Genomic DNA, 21442 nt, shown 5'->3' with positions numbered 1-21442 from the left:
GTGCTTACATACAACATGCAAGACCAGGAAAAAAACACAAATTACTAGCACAGAGCAGCCAAAGTTAAAAATTCCTTTCTCATTAGAGAGATATCTGGTTATTAAATTTTCCTAATGGATAAGGAAAAGTGTTTTTATGGCTGGGGCTGAGAACTGAGGAGAGAAGGAAAGAAATAAACCCTCATACAGAAAAAAAGTCACAGATACAATCTCCAGTTCTACATGAAGGAGTTTCATGCATTTCCAAAAATTTCATCTTTAATTGACGATAATTAAAAGCTTCATATAACATTCTAGGAATCTACCTTTTATTGCTATGGGTTTTCAATGATGTTTGAATGCCTTTTTCAGAGAAAGATAAATATTTCTTGAAAGATTGCCCTATCACTCCAGTAATCAAATATCCTAAAGGAGAATTGAGAAAAAAATCTTTACAAAATTTGAGGCAACCTTTTAGTTAAGAGTATAATAATATTAAATAAAGATATAAGCATTGCCAAAAGCAAATAAATAAAGCTCTTCTAAATGTGACTTCTTATTATAGAAGACATCACTTTCATTTTCATTTAGGTTGTTTTGTTTTGTTTTGCTTGGAGTTTTTCTCAAATTTATTTATTTTTTAAATTGACAGATAAAATGGTATGTATTTACTGCATACAACATGATGTTTTGAAATCTATACACACATCGCGGAATGGTTAAAGTTAGCTTATTAACATATGTTCATTTGTTGTTAAAATAGGCTGTTTAAGAAACATGCGTTACACTTCCAACTTTACTCCTGTCCTTAAAATTTTTATTATGCATTTTATTCCACATCTTTTATTGAAAAGGCTGTTGGGCAGAGAAAGAAAAGATAAATTAATTTGCTGTCCCCCAAAAGGTTTGTATATATCAGGGGTATACCCCTTTCAGTGGCCTATTTCTGGCACCTTTATTTTTTAAAAATCAAGTTTTTTTTTGAAGGGGACTATTTAAAGAAGAAAATTCACTCCTTGATCATCAAATCAAGAACTTTTCTTAAAGCCTTCCACAGCAGTAAAAGAAACAGCCTAAGAACTTCCTCCAATCAAAAGAAGAAAAATAACAAAATCAGCTCACCCGTGATTTCCTTAATAAACTTAAAAGAGATAAAATCCCATTGATGCCTCTAAAGTAAAAATGAGGAAAGGGCAACTTTATTGATTCCCTGAAAACCAACGAACGTGTAGCTTATTGATAACACTAAACACCATCTAAGCCTTTAGTGATTTTCAACCAAAAGTCTGCCTCTGAATGATGGTTTAAATCATCGTATTAATATATTAGGGGAAAATTACCATGGGAGGCACTTGGAAATTAATTAAAAACCCTGCACTCAGTTTGTTTGTGAGAGAAGATAAATATCACACATGGGAAAAGATGCCTGACAACCGCCATAGTTTTCAGATCCAAATTAGACCCTGACAGCTATGTCTTTGTATGACTCTCCTTGGGGTATGATAAGCAGAAATATAGAATATGAAGATTTCTGATAGAAGTATTTATTACTGACACTTCCGAAACATTCCATGTGTGGCATCAGCAAAGCATGCTTCACCTCAGACAGAAATGTCAGGTTTTCTTCCAAGATTTGTTTTTTTCTATTCCTCTTCCCCCATTCCCATCCCTCCCTCCCCATCCGCCACTACCCCCCTTCTCCTCCAAAAGATGATCTTTTTTTAGAAGTTCAACAGCAGCCCCTGGTGGAACTCAGCAGTTGTTTCAGCCTGAGCACAGTTGTTCAAGCAACTCCATTCATCTTGTCAATAAAAAGAAAAGTCTGTACATGTGTGTATTACCCCATCAGTATGCTGTTCCTGCAGGTCAGGGATCAGAATACGACCCTGAATGTACAAAGGCAGTGCTTTATGATGGTAATTTCAGCCAATTTCGGTAGCTGGAGTTTTGAAAAAAATATATATATGTAACAAACAATAAACATCTGTCTCCAATGTCACATTCATTTTATGCATGAAGGCCAATAATTAACTGCTCGTGAATAACGCTTACCACAGAGCGAGTCAAAGTGAAGAGGCCCCACACATGTGAGGGGCTGATCGCTATTTTGTTTCACTCATGTTGTGACAGACTCAGCTTTGTCACTTAGCAAAATGAGCTATACAAAGTGACAAAGAAGGGATTTCTCTGGGTCAGAGCTCAGAAAGCACCACAGTATGCTACTGCACCGTCAGAACGGCAAGCTAGGCTTAACAAGAAATCCCACCAAAATGCTCTTCAGAGAGACCATCTCTATTCCTTTCGGGCTTGGTTGGCAGCCCCAGATTACCATGTGGGGCAAGGGGGAGATGTGGGGCTCTTTGTTTGCATTAGGCAGTGTCAGTCTCTACACTTCACAAAGCTGCCTGGGAGAGGCGCTCAAAGCCAACTCCACTTCCTCTGGAGCCATCTCCCTAGAGAACACTTTTTTCTTAGCACAAAGCACAGTCCTATTGCTAAGCCCCATGCCTTTGGGGCCACATCACACCAAAGGAGTTGCCTTCCCAATTCACACAGAGGTGCCATATCGGCTCCTGGAGGCTCTGATGCTAGGCAAGGAGAAGGAGACTTGCATAATGAAGAGGATGGCTCTCCTGACAGAGTTTCATGTGCCCCGGGGTTGAGGAACACAGCGGGTATTCGCCCTCCAGGAGGCTCACATTAGGACACAGGTGTAATGAGAAATTTACTCAAAGACTCAAAAGTCTACTTGAATAAATTTATTCGATGCATATTTCGCTTGTGTATTTTGACTTTTCTCTTCTTAAATGATGAGTTTATTAAGAGGAAAAGCAAACTATACTTTTAAAGCTTAAAATAGCTTCATGATAAATGCTAGGATCAAATAAATATTATTTTATGTGAAAACATGGTTTTTAAATTTTGAAAGTATTGTACTTCATATTAGCCCTTCACATGATCCTGAAGCCACTTAAATCTCTGGACTGATCTCACGTGAAGCTGAATCAGGGAGCTGATGTTTTGAGACCAGAGAGAATCCCACGATAGGCCACTTACTGAGTGCCTAATGGGTGTCATGCACTGGGGAGGAAGAGGGATAGAAAGAAATAAGCCTTAGTCTCTAATGAATTACAATCTAGTAGACGAGACACATGTACCTAAATAATTTTAATATAGTGTAGGAGCAATGTGCAGAGTCCTAAGAAATACATGGATGCCCTTAGCTCAGCCAAGGAGTCAGCAAAGGTTTTTTTACAGGGAATACACTTGCACTGACTTAAAGAAAGATTAGAAATTGGCTACAGAAAAGAGGGGGAGAAAACATTAGAGAGCAAAATAGGAGAAAAATTACTGTGTCCCAAGGAGTGAAGATGTAAAACTACATGGTATATCCAAAGAACTCCAGGCAGCTTGATATTGCCAGAGCACGAATTACAGTATGAGAAAGATGGGAGTGAGGTAGGAAAGACTTGGAAAACCTTCTCTGCCCTCCCAGAGAGATGGGATCTGTCCTATGGGTCATGGAGAACAATTAAAAGACATTATGTAAAGGAGTGACCATATAGGGAAGGAAGGAGACTGACAGTCAGAAGACTGACCAGGAGTGTTGTCAAAGAGGATAAGGACCAACAGAAAGAGGATAAGGACCTGAATTCTGATGGAGGATAAGGACCTGAACACTGAAAGGAGATAGTGATTTATTGGATATGGACCCTGAGGGATGGGATGGGTCTTAGATAACTCCTAGGTTTCCAGCATAGGAGACAACAGAGATTATGGTACCATCAACAGGGTTAGAGGCTGCAGGGGTCGAAATAGGTTTGAGGGGAGAAGATGACACTCTGAAGAAGTACTTCTCAAAATATGTCCTCAAAAATCCTCCACTGGCTTCCAGACAGCTCCTTGTAACACTGATTATTAACACTGCCCTTGAATGTCACAGCTGGAGAGGGACCTAACAGATCATTAAGCCTGGTCACTTTCAAGCTGTATGCCATCAAGTTGAGGGGTGCTAGGACAGGCAGGACTCCAGGCTGCCTCCCCAGATGCAACCCAGGAGGGTCGACTTTTACCTAGTGTGTATATTATAATTCTTCATAAGACTTAGATCACAAAAAGAAAATCACAGTTTGAAAACCACTGACAATTCTTCCTTTTTCAGAGAGGAAACTGAGACCCATGGAGGTGAAATAATTTGTCCACAGATACAAGTCTATAGCAGAGGCTGAGCTAGATCCATGACAGAGTTCACCACATGTCAGTTTCAAATGTCCTCCATGCTGCGGTTTTCTCCATGAAGTCACTGCTTTTGCTGTGTTTTTCGGAGCTAGCTTCAAAAACCTCCTCATGAAAGAAACTCAGCTAGCAGCTTCTTCAGTTGTATGTATTTAATAAATATTCATTGAACATCTTCTGTATGCCAAGCCTTCTTTTATCAAGAACACCTGAGCATCTCTGTTTGGATTCCCAGTTGTAATTTTTGATTCTTTGGGAGTTCTGACAGGGTCCTCAACGAGGGTTCAACTGTAACTGGATGTGGTTATGACACAGGAGGGGTTTTAGTCCCTAGTAAACAGGGTTATTACCAAAGGCATGGGTTTTCTAATTCCCTGGAAGATTATAGCTAATTTATATGTTTAAGATAATTTCTGAAAATATGTTTTTAAAAATCTATAAATTTCCTAAGGTATTTTAAGATTCTATTCATAATTTTTTAAATAATTACTTTTCAGATGTTACATTAATTTTTTCACATATACATATAAGAACTCACTGGAAATAATGCCCCAAAACTCAATAAGCCTAACTTTACAAAACTTAGAACTGGTATCTGAAATAATTACAGGATAGATTGTTTTCCAAAAAATGAGAATTCAAATAAAATAAAATAAAATGAATTTGATAAGCCCTTCCTCCCCATCATACTAACTCAACAGCTGCTTGTGCCAATAGAGTAATTCCTAAAACAAGGAAAAGCAAATCCTTGCTCAATCTAGAGAAATAGAGACAAATGTAGCTAAGGGGTTACAACAACCTGTTGACCTCTTTCTAAAACATTATCCAGTCTTGAGAATCTTGTCCCAGGACTCCCAGAAGGGAGCAGCGGGCTTGCCTCATTGTAAAGTGTGTGAGTCAGGGTAGAAACAGGAGCCAGCCGGAGAAAGTCCTCCTGCTCGTGGACTGCCAGAGATGAGATTCGTACAGGCCTTTCAGGATCATTAGGTAACATCTTGCTGCAGAAAGGAAAACCACTGCTCAGTCTCTCTTGCTGGGGAGTTCATTCTTCATCTTATGAAGCTCTTTAAAATACAGGGCCAAGGAATCAGTCTTTCTTCCACTGCCTCTTTATACTTCACTACCCAACCCCACCCCATTTTCTTTCTGTACTCCTCCCATCGGCAAACAGTTTTTAAAATCAGAAATTCTGCATATATCAACAAGTATAACACCCAGCTAGCAGGGGTGGGTTGCAAGAACAAAGAAGTGGGGAAAAAGGAGAAAATCCAAGATTATGGAGCAAATGGATTTCAAGACTCACTCATTACAGCCTATTTCTTTCTTTCTTTTTTTGGGGGGGGAGGTGGGGGACGGGGTCTCACTCTAATCACGCAGGCTGGAGTGCAGTGGTATAATCATGGCTCACTGCATTCTGAACTTCCCAGGCTTAGGTGATCCTCCCACCTCAGCCTCCTGAGTAACTGGGATCACAGGTGCGCGCCAACACACCTGGCTAATTTTTTAGTAGCGACATGGTTTGGCCATGCTGCCCACGCTGATCTTGAACTCCTGGGCTCTAGAAATCCACCTGCCTCGGCCTCCAAAAGTGCTGAGATTTCAGACATGAGCCACCACACCCAGCCTAACCCATTTCTTTATAGGTGAGAAATCAAAGAAACTCATCTAAGATTACCCCACCCACTGTTCTCACATAGTGGTATTATTGAGTATAGGAGGCAAATAAGCAAACAGGAAAGTTTTAAAGATCAGGCAAAAGCTTTACTGGCTCCACAGGCCTGCATTTCCATCAGTTTCGTTTACATAGGGAAGTATGTTAGTGAATGGTCACCGTGAATCTTAGAGGGAACAAGCATATGGTTAGTGCTTATCCCCATTACCTCTTGAGGCCCAAGGAAATTCAGAGTTAATGTCCATTTGTGATTATCATGTTTTGCATATTTTGATCTGGTGTCCTGGAAAATCTCATTTAACAGCAATTTTGTTGATTCACTCAACAAATGTTAATTAGAAGCTTACTCTACACCAGCCCTCCAAAGTCGTGAGCAAGAGAGCCCAGGTCTTTTACTCTCTTGCTTATCTGGTCTTAACCTTGTCACTGCATGGTCATGGTGCTGGAGCCATATTTCCTTCCCAAACCCAATAAATGTACCTATCAGCTTTTTCATACAAAGAAGTTGAAAATGACTGTAAAATCTCTTGAAGTTCCTGTTCTGTGTCATAAATAACAATATTGGTTTATCATCTCTATCCCTCCTTCGGGTGTTCTGGCTTCCTTCTTTCTGAGAATTCGTCTGACTGCCATGTGGACTGGCCTTGTCTAGATGCAATGACACTGAGTTACACATTAATGGAACTCCACATAGCACATGAAGCCTCACTGGGAGCATTTAATGAAATGAAATGTTTTGGTGAGCTCTTCAAATTCATTGGAGTTCAATGATCAAAGACGTCCTGGAACAGATAACTAAATGTGGATTGGAAATAGGAGGTAGATAGGTCACAGAATCTTCTGGCAAGTCCTTGGAAGCATCTGACCAAATGCCAAAGATCTAAAACCTTTAGTATGACTATGAAATTAGTATAGACCCACATCCTTAGGAGTGAAAAAACTTACACTGGGTCTAAAACATAGTCTATTGCCTATGAAAAAGCAAATTGTCAAATGAAAAAATGGAAAATGTGACCCAGGTCTGGGAGGCAATGGTCCTACAGATTAAAAAGGTGGCTCATCTGGTCCCTAGAGTAGTCAAATTCATAGAGACAGAAAGTTGAATGGGGGTTTCTCGGGCTGGGAGGAAAGGGGACCGGGGAGTTATGGTTTGATGGGTACAGAGATTTGGTTTAGAAAGATGAAAAAGTTTCGGCTGGGCGCGGTGGCTCACGCCTGTAATCCCAGCACTTTGGGAGGCCGAGGCGGGCGGATCACAAGGTCAGGAGATCGAGACCACGGTGAAACCCCGTCTCTACTAAAAATACAAAAAATTAGCCGGGCGCGGTTGTGGGCGCCTGTAGTCCCAGCTACTCGGGAGGCTGAGGCAGGAGAATGGCGTGAACCCGGGAGACGGAGCTTGCAGTGAGCCGAGATCGCGCCACTGCACTCCAGCCTGGGCAACAGAGCGAGACTCCGTCTCAAAAAAAAAAAAAGTTTCTGTAGATGGGTAGTGGTGATGGTTGCACAGCAATGGGAGTGTATTTAATACCACTGAACTGTATACTTAAAAAATAATTAAAGGCCGAGTGCGGTGGCTCACGCCTGTAATCCCAACACTTTCGGAGGCCAAGGTGGGTGGGTCACCTGAGGTCAGGAGTTTGAAACCATCCTGGCCAACATGTTGAAAAAACGTCTCTACTAAAAATACAAAAAATTAGCCAGGCATGGTGGTGGGCACCTCTAATCCCAGCTACTTGGGAGGCTGAGGCAGAAGAATCACTTGAACCCAGAAGGCGGAGATTGCAGTGAACCGAGATGGCGCCACAGCACTCCAGCCTAGGCAACAAGAGCGAAACTCCATCTAAATAAAATAATAATAATAATAATAGGAAGTTTTATGTTATGTGTATTTTAACACAATTTAAAAAGTGGAAGCTGGGCAGGAAAGAAGAGTATAATGGATTGTCCATATTAGTTCATTCTGCCTAGCTCCTAAACCAGAATTTACCCACATGAACATTTTGAGCTTTGGCTTCTTCATATATAAATGTTAATTACGGTGCCAAATTCCCAGTTGTTTGAAAGGATCAAATTAATTTTTGAATGTGAAGGGGAAAAAAGCATGTGGCCCATCTAAGTATTCAACAAATATTACCTCTTATTACTGTATCTCTTCTGGATATTTTAACTTGCTGCTTACTACTATGATTAAAAATATTATACAATGTCTTCAATACATGTGTGAAAAATTTCCTTTAATTTCCACATCAGATATAACTTTTTTTGCAGATAACGAACTATATGGGGAAAAAAAGTGGTTTTGAAATATTGTTCTTAGAAAACCAAACACCGCATGTTCTCACTCATAGGTGGGAACTGAACAATGAGATCACTTGGACTCGGGAAGGGGGACATCACTCACCGGGGCCTATCATGGGGAGGGGGGAGGGGGGAGGCATTGCATTGGGAGTTATACCTGATGTAAATGACGAGTTGATGGGTGCTGACGAGTTGATGGGTGCAGCACAGCAACATGGCACAAGTATACATATGTAACAAACCTGCACGTTATGCACATGTACCCTAGAACTTAAAGTATAATAATAATAATAAATAAATTTAAAAAAAAAGAAATATTGTTCTTGCTTTCTCTACTTTTATTTTATTAAATTTAGTTAGGATAGGGTTAAAAGTCAAAGCAAACATCCTATCAGCTAACAGTATTTGACTGACACCAAAAAAGTTCCATTGGTATGAGAAACTGATTGCAAGTAAAATGGTCTAAGGATTCCTTGAAACACATCCTATAACAACCCATGTCTTTCTCAATTACCAGAATGCTCTGTAATACCTGACAAGTATTTGTCAAGACAATATACATCAGTAAATTTAATTACACATTTATTGAACTTATATTTCGTACAAAATACTGTGCATGGTGCTCTGAGAAAAGTTACGATGTAACATACATGTTCCTGTTCTCAAGGAGCTTGCTGTCATGAAGAAAAGTCAATTTCCTCAGCAAGCCTTGATCACATACTTCTCCCAAGACAATTCTGAATAAAGGTAAGAAAAACTGAAAATTTTTTCCAAACTGTAAGAAACCTTTGATTGAATCACTGTGTCTCATACCATAGCTTAGAGGATATATTTTCCTTTATGCATTCTGATATTTGAGAATAATGAATTCAAAAATTACTGGAAAAAGAAGATCTGTAATTGACTGCCTAGGGAAACTATAAAAATCCTTTCAAAATTCCCACCAGGAGTAGAAGAGAAGTGGATTCAGATACAGTCCGAAATCTTCCCAAGCTTTCTCCACTGGAATTGTAATTAGTGAGACCCCTTTAAGCAATTTTAAAACTGCTTAATTTAAATACAGGAAGTGTTTCCTTAGGCTCCATAATACTTCGGCAGAGCTGATCCTATTTCCTGAGATTAAATAGAAGAAAATTCTTTCCTCGGGAGACTGAACCACACACAATAAGATCATTCATTAGAATGTTCATATAAATTCAAAATATACCAGGGGAAGACCAAATGTCTTCTTCATAAAGGGTAACAGCCTAGAAATGCTAAGTGGAGCCATGACTGGTTTTACTCTTGAGTTTTGGCCTTTGTGGAATATGGGTCCCCTGGGAAGAATTATTGAAGTGATAACTCATTTTCACAATGAAACCAAGTACAAGACAGCTAAGATAAATAAATTAATTATTAAATCTTCTATTCTAAATAAAAACCATCTGTCAATATTATTTGTTTTTAACAGTATTTATTCATGAAAATAAAGCTTTTACTTCTATAACGTGATTCTTACTCTACTTTGCACCACTTAGACTTAACAATTGGAAAATCTCATAAATTTTAGGAAGTCTGCATTTTGACCTGTCAGGGAAAGGGAAAGCTTAAGACCAAAACCTAAACTACTCAAATGCCTGATTGGTAAGGGGAGTGCAAAAGGATACCTCTAAAACTTTTGTACTGTTTGGTGAAAGAAAGGGGAACACTTTGCCATCTCTTGCCATCCTTCCGTAAATTTACATCACCTCGCTAAATTTGATAGCTAAATAGTATTCTGATGGTTGTTGAGACTGGTGTGTCAGATTTAAAAATGTGATTGTTGAGGCTTACTTTGATGGTGAGATTTTAGAGGCCTATTTCCCTGCTTAACAAATGTATTATAGAGTGATGGATAACAGAGAGTCTAAGGATTACAATGAGAGATCAAGGAGTTCACCTGCAATATCTATTGCATTGACAGCCGACTTTATTGAAGTTTCACAATATTAACTGCCTCTCTGTGGACTGGCTTAACCAGGTAGGTGATTATCAATTTATCACCAGTCAAAACACAGATTGCTTCATGTACGGTGTCTGTGGCATAATCATGTACCTTGAATCTCATCAAACTCGAATGATCCTACTAGGATGATTCTTATAAGACTGAGAAAGAAACATTAGTTGGGAACTTCTCTAATTAAATTGTGTCTAATTCTCAGTTTGACAGAACATGATTCCTGGAGCATAGATCAAGAATTCATCATTCCGAAAAAGGGTAAAGAAAGCCTGAGAGATAGAATGGAGAGAGAACTGAGGTGATTCACTTCCTCTTCTTGAGCCCTGCTTCCTTTAACAACTCCTCACTCCCACTCCAGGGACAGAAGGCAAGAAATTGATCAGTCCTCAAAATCCACTCCAGAGGGGAAGACTTGTGCCCTGAAACTCCATCTAGCAGTATACAAACTGACTGAATTGCGTATAGGAAATTATCTGGGATAACCATGGACCAGCACCGAGATGTCTGCGTGGCCTATTTGGTCCAATTTTCAATACAGCAAGAGGTTTTAAATTTTATAATTCCACTCTATTTTCTGATTCTATCTTTTAACAAAGTCTGATCTTTCTCCACATATTGAATTCCATTAGCTGCTATCCCAATTAATATTTGTTGAAGGCAGGCAATGAAAGAGAAGATTTTGGCCTTAAGTTTTTGTCTGATCAGGGCACAAATAAATAGCTACACTAGGCAGGGCACAGTGTAGCCTGTAATCCTAGCACTTTGGGAGGCCAAGCAAGAGGATCACTTGAGGCTGGCTAGGAGTTTGAGATCAGGCTGAGCAACATAACAAGACACCATCTCTACAAAAAAATTTAAAAATTAGCCTGGTGTAGTGGCACACACCTGTGGTCCCAGCTATTTGGGAGGCTGAAATGGGAGAATCACTTGAGCCCAGGAGGTCGAGGTTGCAGTGAGCTATGATTGTGCCACTGCACTCCAGCCTGGGCAACACAGCAAGATCCTGTCTCAAAAAAAAAAAAAAAACCTACACTAACAAACACTGATTGACCACTATGTTCACCAGGCACTATTCTAAGCACTTCTTCTATATTAATTTGTTTAATCTTCTAACCCTATGAGGAAAGTACTATTATTTTTCCTGTGTGATTCTTGATAAATTTGATGAATAGAAATACTAAGTAACTTGCCCAAGATTAGTCAGCCTGCAGATTGAGCCCCAGTGGATGACCCTAGAGCCTTATAAATTCTAAAACCTAATCTCTTTTCAGTCATACACTGATTAGATTGAGATTGAGTTTCTTTGCCCTTATTCTAGCTGCCTACCATTGTATAAGGCAGAACCTCTAGAGGAGTCATCTCTAGAGGTTTTCATACAAAATGTCTGGCACTCGATTAAAAAAAATGCCAAACATACCAAGAAACAGGACAAAAAGTAAAAAGACAATAGAAACAGGGCCAGAGATGATCCAAATAACAGAGTTATCAAAATTGGATTCAAATGTTCAAAAAACAGAGGACAAGAAAGCTTCGCCAAATGGAACCTTTAAAAAATCAAGTGAAAATGCTTGAACTGAAAAAAATATAATAAAGCTAACAATTCAGTCGATGAGTTTAATAGTAGACTAAACACAGGTGAAAAGAAGATTTGTACTGTAAGATATCTCAGTAGAAAATACTCAGACCAGAGCATGAAGAGAAAAAAATAAAAATATAGAGAAGAGTACAAGAGACACATGGGAGATGGCAGAATCCTAACGTAAGTGTACTTGAGGCCCCGGAAGTGAATTAGAGAGGAAATGGTGGCAAAACCAATATTTAAAGAGAAAATGTCTGCGAATTTTCCAAAACAGATAAAAGATGTTAAACCTCAGCAGGATAAATACATTACTATTCACTTTACAGTAAAATTGCCCAATGACAAAGACAAATAATACACCATAAGAACAGCCAGATAAAAAAACAAATTACCTTCAAAGGAACTACAATGACAACTAAGTTCTCAGCGGAAACCGTGGAAGCCAAAAGAAAATAGAATAACATCTTGAAGTGCTGAAATAAATTGTTGGCAACTTAGCAATCTATATCCAGCGAATACCTTTCCAATTTAATACAAGATTTTGTAGATAATACAGAATTCTGTCAGCAGATCCATACTAAAAGAAATACTGATGGGAGTTCTTTAGACAGAAAGGAAATGATCCCAGCTGGAAAGACAGAATTGCAGAGAGGAATGAGGAGCAACAGAGAGGTAAATATGAGTATAAATATAAATGCCTATTGACTACAAAGTAATAATAATAGTTTATGGAGTTTAAAATACAAGTATAATTAAAATGTATGACAGCAATAACTCAAAACAGACAAAGGAAATAAATGAAGTTAAATATTCTTAAATCCTAGCACTGTCTGAGAAGTGATAAAACTACTAATTTATATTAGACGCTATTAAGTAAAGAATGCATGTTATTATAGCCAATAAATATAATTCCAAATATATCAGTAATTACATTAAATGTAATGGACTAAATGCTTCAATTGAAAGACAAAGTTTATCCAACGCAAAGAAAAAATAAAAATTTAACCATATGTTGCCTAAATAAGCATTCTCTTAATTATAAGGACACAGAAAGGTTGATAGTAAAAGAATGGAAGGAGAGATGTGTAAACACTACTATCAAACATAAAAAAAAGAGATTTGATAATGGTGTTTAAAAATTAATCTACCAGAAAGATAAGACAATTTCAAATTTGTATTCTCTCAAAAAATGTAAAGCAAATATTGACAGAGCTAAAGGTACGAAGAGATAAATCCACAATGATAGTGGATACTTTAACACATTTTTCTCACTTACTAAATGATCAACTAGATAGTATCATTAATAAACTTGACTTAGTTCATATATAAAAAATTCTACATCTAATAAGGGAACATGGGACATTTATCAGGACTGATCATATGCCAGGCCATAAAACAAGTCCCCCAGTTCAAACAAATTTCAAAATATGGAAACTTTTAATGTGTTCTCTGACCTGAGTAGAATTAAGCTGGAAACCAGTAACAAAAATGATAACTAGAACATTCTACAAATATCTGGAAATTGGTCGAAGAAGAAATCACATTGAAAATTAGAAAATATTTTGAACCAAATGATAATAACATAACATATCAAAACTTGTGGATATAGGCCAAGTTGTCTTAGTGGAAAAAGCCAGTGGCAGTGGTTACTTGGGAAAAGAGGGATGATGACCAGGAGGCAGCATAGGCAGGATCCCTTGGAATTGGCAATGTTCTTTCTATGTCTTGCAGGAGGAGGAGATTATATGAGTGTTTTACCTTTGTGAAAAATTCCCCAAGCTGCGTATTTATGCTTTGGGCATTTTTCTGCATGCATGCTATATTTGAAGAAAAAGTTTACTTAAAAACAAACTGGAAATTATTCCTGGCCCCTCTTTTTCTCACATCCCACATTTGGTTCATCAACATTTCCTGTTGCCTTTAATTCAAAGTACATCCAGAATCTGGCCATTTCCTGCTACCTCCCCAGCTACTAATCTTGTCTGAACCAACAGCATCTCTCTCTCTTCATTTCAATTTCATGACTGCTCTCCCTGCTTCTGCCCTTTTTCCCTATAGTCTTTGGTCAACACAGCGACCAGGTGAACTGTTAATGCTGAATCAGATCATGTCACCAATCTCTATCCACCAAATTGTCCAATTGGATTCTTATTTCATGCACAATAAAATCCAAAGGATTCTTACGATCTTTGTCTCTACATGATTTGAAACACCATCTCCTCTCCTATACCACCTCCTACCACTACCTTGTGTCTGCTCTAGCCCTACTGCCTCATCACTCTTCCTAGGCAGGCCAGGTACATTCCTGCCCCATGACATTTGCACTCACCATTCCCTCTCCCTGTTTCTTCCCCTAGATTCACAAAGCCGATCTCTCCAATATCACCTTCTTCTGTGACCATTATCTATCATTGCAATTCCCTCCACCCCAAACAACCTCCAATCCCTCTTCAGTTTAATTTACCAAATACTAATCCAGCAACACAGTATGAGGCAAGTACTGTTCTAGGTGCTGAAGGCAAAACAGCAAACAAAACAAAGATTCCTGCATTCATGGGGCTTACAGTCTGGCAGGGGGAAACAAACAAACAATAAGCATAAATGCATTAATAATTATACAGTGTGTTAGACATATATAAATGCTATGCATAGAAAACTAGAACAGGGTAAGGGATATTAGTGACACTGTTCAGAGGGGATGAGAAAAGAGTTGTAATTGGAAATAGCGTGTTCAGAGCAAGCTTTAGTGAGAATAACATCAGAACAAAATTTTAAAGGTAGTAAGGAAATTAGCCATGCAGATGCAGGGGAAGAGCTTTCCAAACGGGCAGAACAAATGCCAAGGCCAAAGGTATGAATGAGTGTGTCTGACATGCCTGAGGACTAGTAAAAAGGCATCCATGGCTACAGTGGTTTGTAGGGTAAGCAACTGTCCAAGTTTGCCAGGGATTCAGGGGTGTCCTTAGATGTGTGACTTTCAGTGATAAAGCAGGAGCATCCATGGCAAACTAAGATAGTTAGTTGGTCATCTTAAATGGATATAGTTTTTGGAGGAGAGGTCAGAGAAGTAACAGGAGGAGGGTGGGGAATAGGGGTTGGAATAGGAATTCTCAGGAAGAACCATGAGAACCATTTTAAGCATCTGGTCTTTTAGAATGAAAAAAGTGGGGAGCCACAGGAGAGTTTTAAAGAGAAAAATGGTATGATCTGACTTACATTTTAAAAGACTTGGTCTGATTGCAGTGTTGAAAATGGGATATAGAAGGACAAGGGCAGAAGAAAAGCCACCATCTTGAATGCTATTGCAATAACCCAGGCAAGAGATGATGCTTGCTTGGACCAAGGAGCTACCAGTAGAGGCAGTGATGAGTGGTCAGATTCTGGATATATTTTGAAGGTTTTAAAAAAAATTTCCTAACAGGTTGGATGAGGGATAGAAGAGAAAGAGGAAGGATGACTTCCCAGAGTTTTCATCCAAGCAACTGGAAAAATGGAATTGCCAGCAGCTGAGATGAGAACAAATGAACACAGAGGAAGTTTGGAGAGAAAAAAAAATTAGTTCCATATTATGTCCTCTTTTCTCCTTTATTTTCCTCCATACCTCTTACCAACATTGACATACTATATATTTTACTTACTTATTTATCATCTGTATTCATCCACTAGAAGGTAATTTCCAAGAAGGCAAAGACGTTTGTTTTCATTCACTGCTATGTCACCAGCATCTAGAATAAATTTATTCATTCCACGAACATTTATGGAATACTTCCTAGATGATTGGAACTGTGCTAGGCTCCAGGAATACAATAAGCACAATATATGTTCGTAGAATTGCCAGATAAAATATAGAATGACCAGTTAAATTTGAATGGCATATAAACAATGAATAATTTTTAGTATAAGTATTTTCTATACTCAAATATTCAAATATGTATGTTCCATATTCAAATATCCAATTATGGGACTACTTATACTAAAAATTATTTGTTGTTTGTCTGGAAACTACATTTAACTAGGAGTCCTGTATTTTTATTTGCTAAATCTGACAACCCTATGTGCTTTCTGCCTTCAAGGAACTTAGAGTATGATAGGATATATAGACAAAGAAACAATCTGTATGTAATAACCTAGGAATCCAGGACGCCATCAGAACACACAGGAGGATAACAAATAAAGATTCTAAAGGGGCATCCAAGAAGCTTCCTGAAAGAAGTGATGTGGCAACCAAGAGTAGCATTATCTACTGGAAAAAGAGAAGAAAGAGCATGCTGGGAAGATGGAACAACATGAGCTGAGCCTGAAGGCAGAAGAGACTATGGGACCCCAGGAAGTTGAAACTTGACCTGGTATCCTGAATGCACCTAGAGAACATGGCTGTGTGAGATGGGAGTTGAAGGAGTTATATCACCACAAAATATTGCTGCAATACACACTTGACTGAACAATTACTTTACCAGATATCTAGACCGAGGCCAGAAAATATAAGCACCTACAGCCAAGAGCAAGAGCAGTAATGGTGACTGTCTTCCGCACCCCACCAGGCAGTTGTGGCAGCAACCACAGAGGGTTCTGAGATTCACTGCCCACCAGCAGCACTTTGTCAGGCTGAACCATCATGACCAAGGGCAAAATGGAGGATGGCTTCATTCTGAAGGGTAATGTCATGTCCCCAGCTCCCTACAGGTAGAAACAGACAGACAGAACAAAGACTAATTTCCTAAAAACAGATAAACACCATGAGGAGTTCGGGGAGGGAGGAAATCCCATGGAAAAGACTAGAATTTACTTAGCAAAATGGGCAAAGTTTGGAGCCCTTTGTGACCCTATTTTGAATCCACAGGATGGGGAAAGTCTTGTGACATTTGGGTTCTACTGGAGCACATGTTCTCAACAAGGGTGATCTTACCCAAAGGAGGAGAAATTGGTTCTTGAGGGGGAAAAAATCTAGACATTATAATGGCTTGTTGCCTTCCAAAAGGTCACAGTGCATAAAAAGATACACAAGTCTTTCTGTGGTATTAAAATTCCACCAGAGAATGGAGTAAGGGGAAAAGTGAGGAGAATTAAGGGGGGGAAATGTCTAAAAAGCCTATTTGGGGGAAATAATGAGAAAAATTGAGAAATATTAAAACTAAAACAAAGTTCTACTTGAGGGCTGGAGACCAGACAGCTTAAAAGATGTGATGTCCTGGGAGATGAGTAGGGGGCAATGATAGGAAGGAGTGGAATGGAGGGCATTCTGAGTGGCAGAAACAGCGTATGCACAGGCTTGGAGAAGGTAAACAACATAAAATGCAATCGCGTGGTCAAATAAGATAAGGTCTGAGAAAGGTTTATTGGATTTAGCAATTAGGAGGTCACTGGCCATTTAACCTCCTTGTGCTTCAGTTTCAATACTTGTTAAATTAAATTGAAAAATAATCTCCAAGGCAACTTACAGCTCTAAAGACTCTTTCGCCAGGTTGGATCTCTTTACACACAGAGACACACAAACACATCCACACACTTATACGTACTCCCAACACACATGCTCATCTTTTTTCTTAATCGGATGTTCCTAACTCTCTAAAACTATATATGTCTTTGGAGAGTTCCAGTTCTCTTTGTTTAACTATAACAATGCTTTGAAAAAACTCAGTTATGAGAATCTACAGTGTCCTGATAAAATGAGCTGCTGAACAATAAACTGGTGAATATTATTTCCTATAAATGTTTCTAATGCCTTCTAAATATTTTTATAATGTAATAAACTCTTTAGAATGTGGACACCAAATTTTATTTCATTTGAAAAAATGATTTTAAAATAGATTTACTCAAACAGGGCAAAAAAAAATTACTTTCTCTTTAAGCTATCACTCATTTATTAAATATTTACAAAGTGCCTACTATGTGTCAAATAAGATATGAGTTGCGGGAATATCAGAGAGTAAAACAAACAGTTCATAGCTTCCAGAGCTTAGGAGGAGCAAAGGGGATGAGAGTAATTAAAAAGTTGATGATGTCTGCACAACTTAGTCACTGCTATCATGGCCGCATTGGTAACATATCTGAAGCCTTCATGTTCCTGAAAATAGAGCACTGAGGAACAGGTAAAGTATCACTAAGGGGCAGCACAGACAGCAGTCACTCAGGAAAGGGTGTTCTTAACCATTTTGGATCCATAAACCCCTTCTTGGATCTTGGTTTTAATATGTAAAATAAAATTACAAATGAAAGCAATTATATTGGAATACAGTCATTTTTTTAAAAAATGAACAAGATAGTAATATATGTACTTCTTTATTACATTAAATAACAAGTCCGGCAGCTGTTCTCATACTTACTGTAATTCTGAGGTAGTGACAAGCACAAATGACATGGTGAGGTACTTGCACCTCTATAACATGTTCTGGAAATATTTGTGATTTCTAGAGATGACAAAGTCACAGATACAGCTAAGAATCCTATGGTTGTCACCTACATTCATAATTGAACAATGTTAAATTTCAGCTGGAGGTTAACTAAAGATTTTTTTCCGGTCGAAATTCACAGATTCCCCTGAATTCTATCCAGAGATCTCCGGAATTGGAGGTCTGTGACCCCCTGTTCTAGGGCATTAAGCTAAATCAGGATTTTTTTTTCTTTCAATAACATAGCTCCATGGTCACTTCTAGAGCTACAGCTCTATCATTGGGACTGCTCAAATGTGTAACTTGTTCATTACTTGGGACACACTGCCATCCCATGGCTCCTCTTGAAGAGTTGAGCATTAATAACCGACAACAAAGCAGCGTTTCAGGGCATTAGACCAAACCTGCAAATTAATGCACCGGTTCATCACAATTCATTAATCAAACTCAGACTAGGTTTAACAACAGATTATTAAAGACTCAAAATTATATCCACGGGAAAAAAAAAAGCAGCTCCCAGAGGGTCAAATGTAATGTGAATGGTTTTGCATAAAACCATAAACCTGCTATTAAATTAAAAACAGAAAAAATTATGTCCACTCCTTATCTCCAGGCATTTTTTTTTAAAGGAATGCTAACTAATTTATTTCTTCACTGTTCCTGGTTACACGGTAAAAGACTAAAAGGTTAAAATGCAATGGTTCTTTGATGTTTGGTTGAGCAACTTTCACTAACATGTTCTGATTGAGGTGAAGAAATTAATAAAATTATTTCCATAATTCATTACTAATGGGAAGCTGTCGATGCTTTCAGCTGACAGTTCACACGAATTCTCCTCAGACACTGAGACCCCTCATGGTGACTGGCTGCTGGACTCACTCCTTCCGACTGTGTTCAGCAAAGCAGAGCCTGGCTCTCTGGTCCCACCGTTTCTTGATCTCTCACCTCTGTGTGTTTGTTCTTGATAAACAAGTCTGTTCTCTCTGTGAACAAAAGCAGAAGGGGAAAACAATGATTTTAATTTTTCTTTCCCTTCAGGGAATTTAGGGAGCCCCTCTGGGGAACCTCGATGACTTGTAAACATTCAGAATGCTATAATTTGGCAGATCACAGTGCTGCAACCAACTGTGCAATGAATTTTCTTAAAAGGTTAATATTTTAGTGCAGTAATCATAGATAAAGAGCATAAAATAATAAGATGTGTGGAACAAACAAATTTAAAGAACTGTATGGTGTTGCGACTTCTTTGCTCTTTCCCCATTAGAATTGAATCATTAGTTCTTTCTGGTTTTGCAGAAACAGATGCAAAAATTACTAGCACACATGCTGATTAAGGTAGGTAAGGGACATTTCTGGAAACACAAAATGTTTTATTCAAATTATGTACCTGTTTGATATGTATAGGGTGTTTTGGTCTTAGTACTTTCTGTTGTAAACTCCAGACTTCTAAAGGGCAAAGACCACATCTGTGTTATGTATCTGAAGATAACTAATAACTTCTCTTTGAAGATAAGCTCCTGTACATTGGTCATACCAAGATGGCATCAAATAATATTATGGGTGAGGCAAAATATACCAGAAATTACATAATATTTGATTAATACATTATTATATTACATATGTGTGTATTTACATAAACATAAAATAGAATAGAAATAATCTAAGTCAGCATCTTCAAAGCACTTTATAAAAACAGTGAGATTCTAATACAACATGACTCAGGTTGAGATTTGGGTTATATTGTTGTGGTTACATCATGAACAACAAATACAGAGTTTAATTTTGTCTCCTTTCCCAACCCCCAGCGCTCTTTCCTGCTGGCTCAGAATCATAATCCATTTTAACACAACATAACAGACAGCCTTGCCTAATTGCTTAGTGATAACTTAAAATGAAATGTATTCACTCTATCCAGGTACAGAACCTGAAACATAGTAGATACTCCATAAAAATTTATTGAAATGAAAAATGAAACTTCCTCCCCTCTTTCCAAATGAAAACATACTATGTTACGATCATTCTTCCAAAATTAACTTAGTCACTACTGATTCCCACAAAGTGTTATCATAGAGATTAACTGCAAATAAGTTCTTCATTAAAATATTTTGGATTAATGCAGTGAGCCCTGAATTTCATGCAGATGTTTATGACTCTAACAGGAGAGAGAATGTATATACCAGAAGAGAAAATTATACTTACTTGAAAACATGACTATAAAACTCATATCATAGAAACTAGGGACATTGCAGGCCACCAAGATATCAAAAACGAGGTAAACATTAACTTTTGAATGATGGCACTCTGTGCAAAAGTGTACTATTGAGATTCCTTACCTCTCTAAGGTGAAATAAGTGGACAAATAATAGTAATAGCTACAGTGTATAAAGCTCTTGCTCTGGAACAGAAATTTGCTACTTAGATGACATGAAACAGAAGCCCATGATGTAGATGGTGTGGGTATTAGCATGACCCTTCACAGACCAGGAACTTCAGAGAGCTCAGCAGCTCACCTAAGGTCCTACAAGGGAGTTGCAGAGCCAAAACGCAGTTACATCTGGTTGACTCCAATTACTCTCTTCTCCTCTCCCATCTTTTCCCATACATGCCCTCCACTAAAGCTACCTCAAATGGAAAAAAATAAATACTGAAGGAAATATTTGGGCCCCATACATATTTTTGTGTCAGTTTTCCTTAGCCTACAAAATATAAGTGCCAAAATAGCAAAGTGCTCAACAGCTTGGGCCATGGCATCAGATTGTCTAGATCAGCTTCCCAGTTCCATGACTTCCTTGTGCAGACGATGTTCTTATCTTCTTTATGCCTCAGTTTCCTCATAAGTAAAATGGTTATGGCAATAATAGCAACATTGTGGGATTGTAGTGATAATTAAATGAATTAATAAAGAGCAAGTGCTCAATCCTGGACACACAGAAAGTGCTGAATAAGTGTTTAAATGTTGGGTGCTAGTTTTAGCTCTTATGGCTATATTAGAAGACGGATTTGGTCACCCACAAGTCAGCTCGTTAGTTGATCAGCTTCCAATCATCAAGTTTTACTGAGCATCTAAAATATTGCAATCTAAGGAAAATAGCCTGAAAGTAGTCCTAATCTAAGACATTGGGTCGTAAATTCTTTGCTGTAACAGACAATTTGGCAATTCCTCACTAAGTAACCAAGAAGGGGTCATTAATGACCTTGGAAAGAATTTCGTTTAAATATGATTGGGAAAGAAAAGCTTATTAAAGCTAAGAAAACGGGATAATAAGGACATTGAAATAGCAGTATAGGTGATTCTTCTTAGCATTTTG

At 38.2% G+C, this 21442-nt stretch overlaps 1 protein-coding gene across 1 annotated transcript in view; it reads left to right on the top strand.

Moving 5' to 3' along the window:
• ALG14 (ALG14 UDP-N-acetylglucosaminyltransferase subunit) overlaps positions 1-21442 on the top strand; it is a 435379-nt gene that overhangs the window by 104403 nt on the left and 309534 nt on the right. The gene's annotated exons all lie outside the window — the stretch shown is intronic.

Source organism: Macaca thibetana, chromosome 1 (assembly GCF_024542745.1).
Source record: "Macaca thibetana thibetana isolate TM-01 chromosome 1, ASM2454274v1, whole genome shotgun sequence".
Taxonomy (NCBI): domain Eukaryota; kingdom Metazoa; phylum Chordata; class Mammalia; order Primates; family Cercopithecidae; genus Macaca; species Macaca thibetana.
The sequence above is the reverse complement of the archived record's forward strand: the minus strand, read 5'-3'. Positions and strand labels throughout refer to the sequence as shown.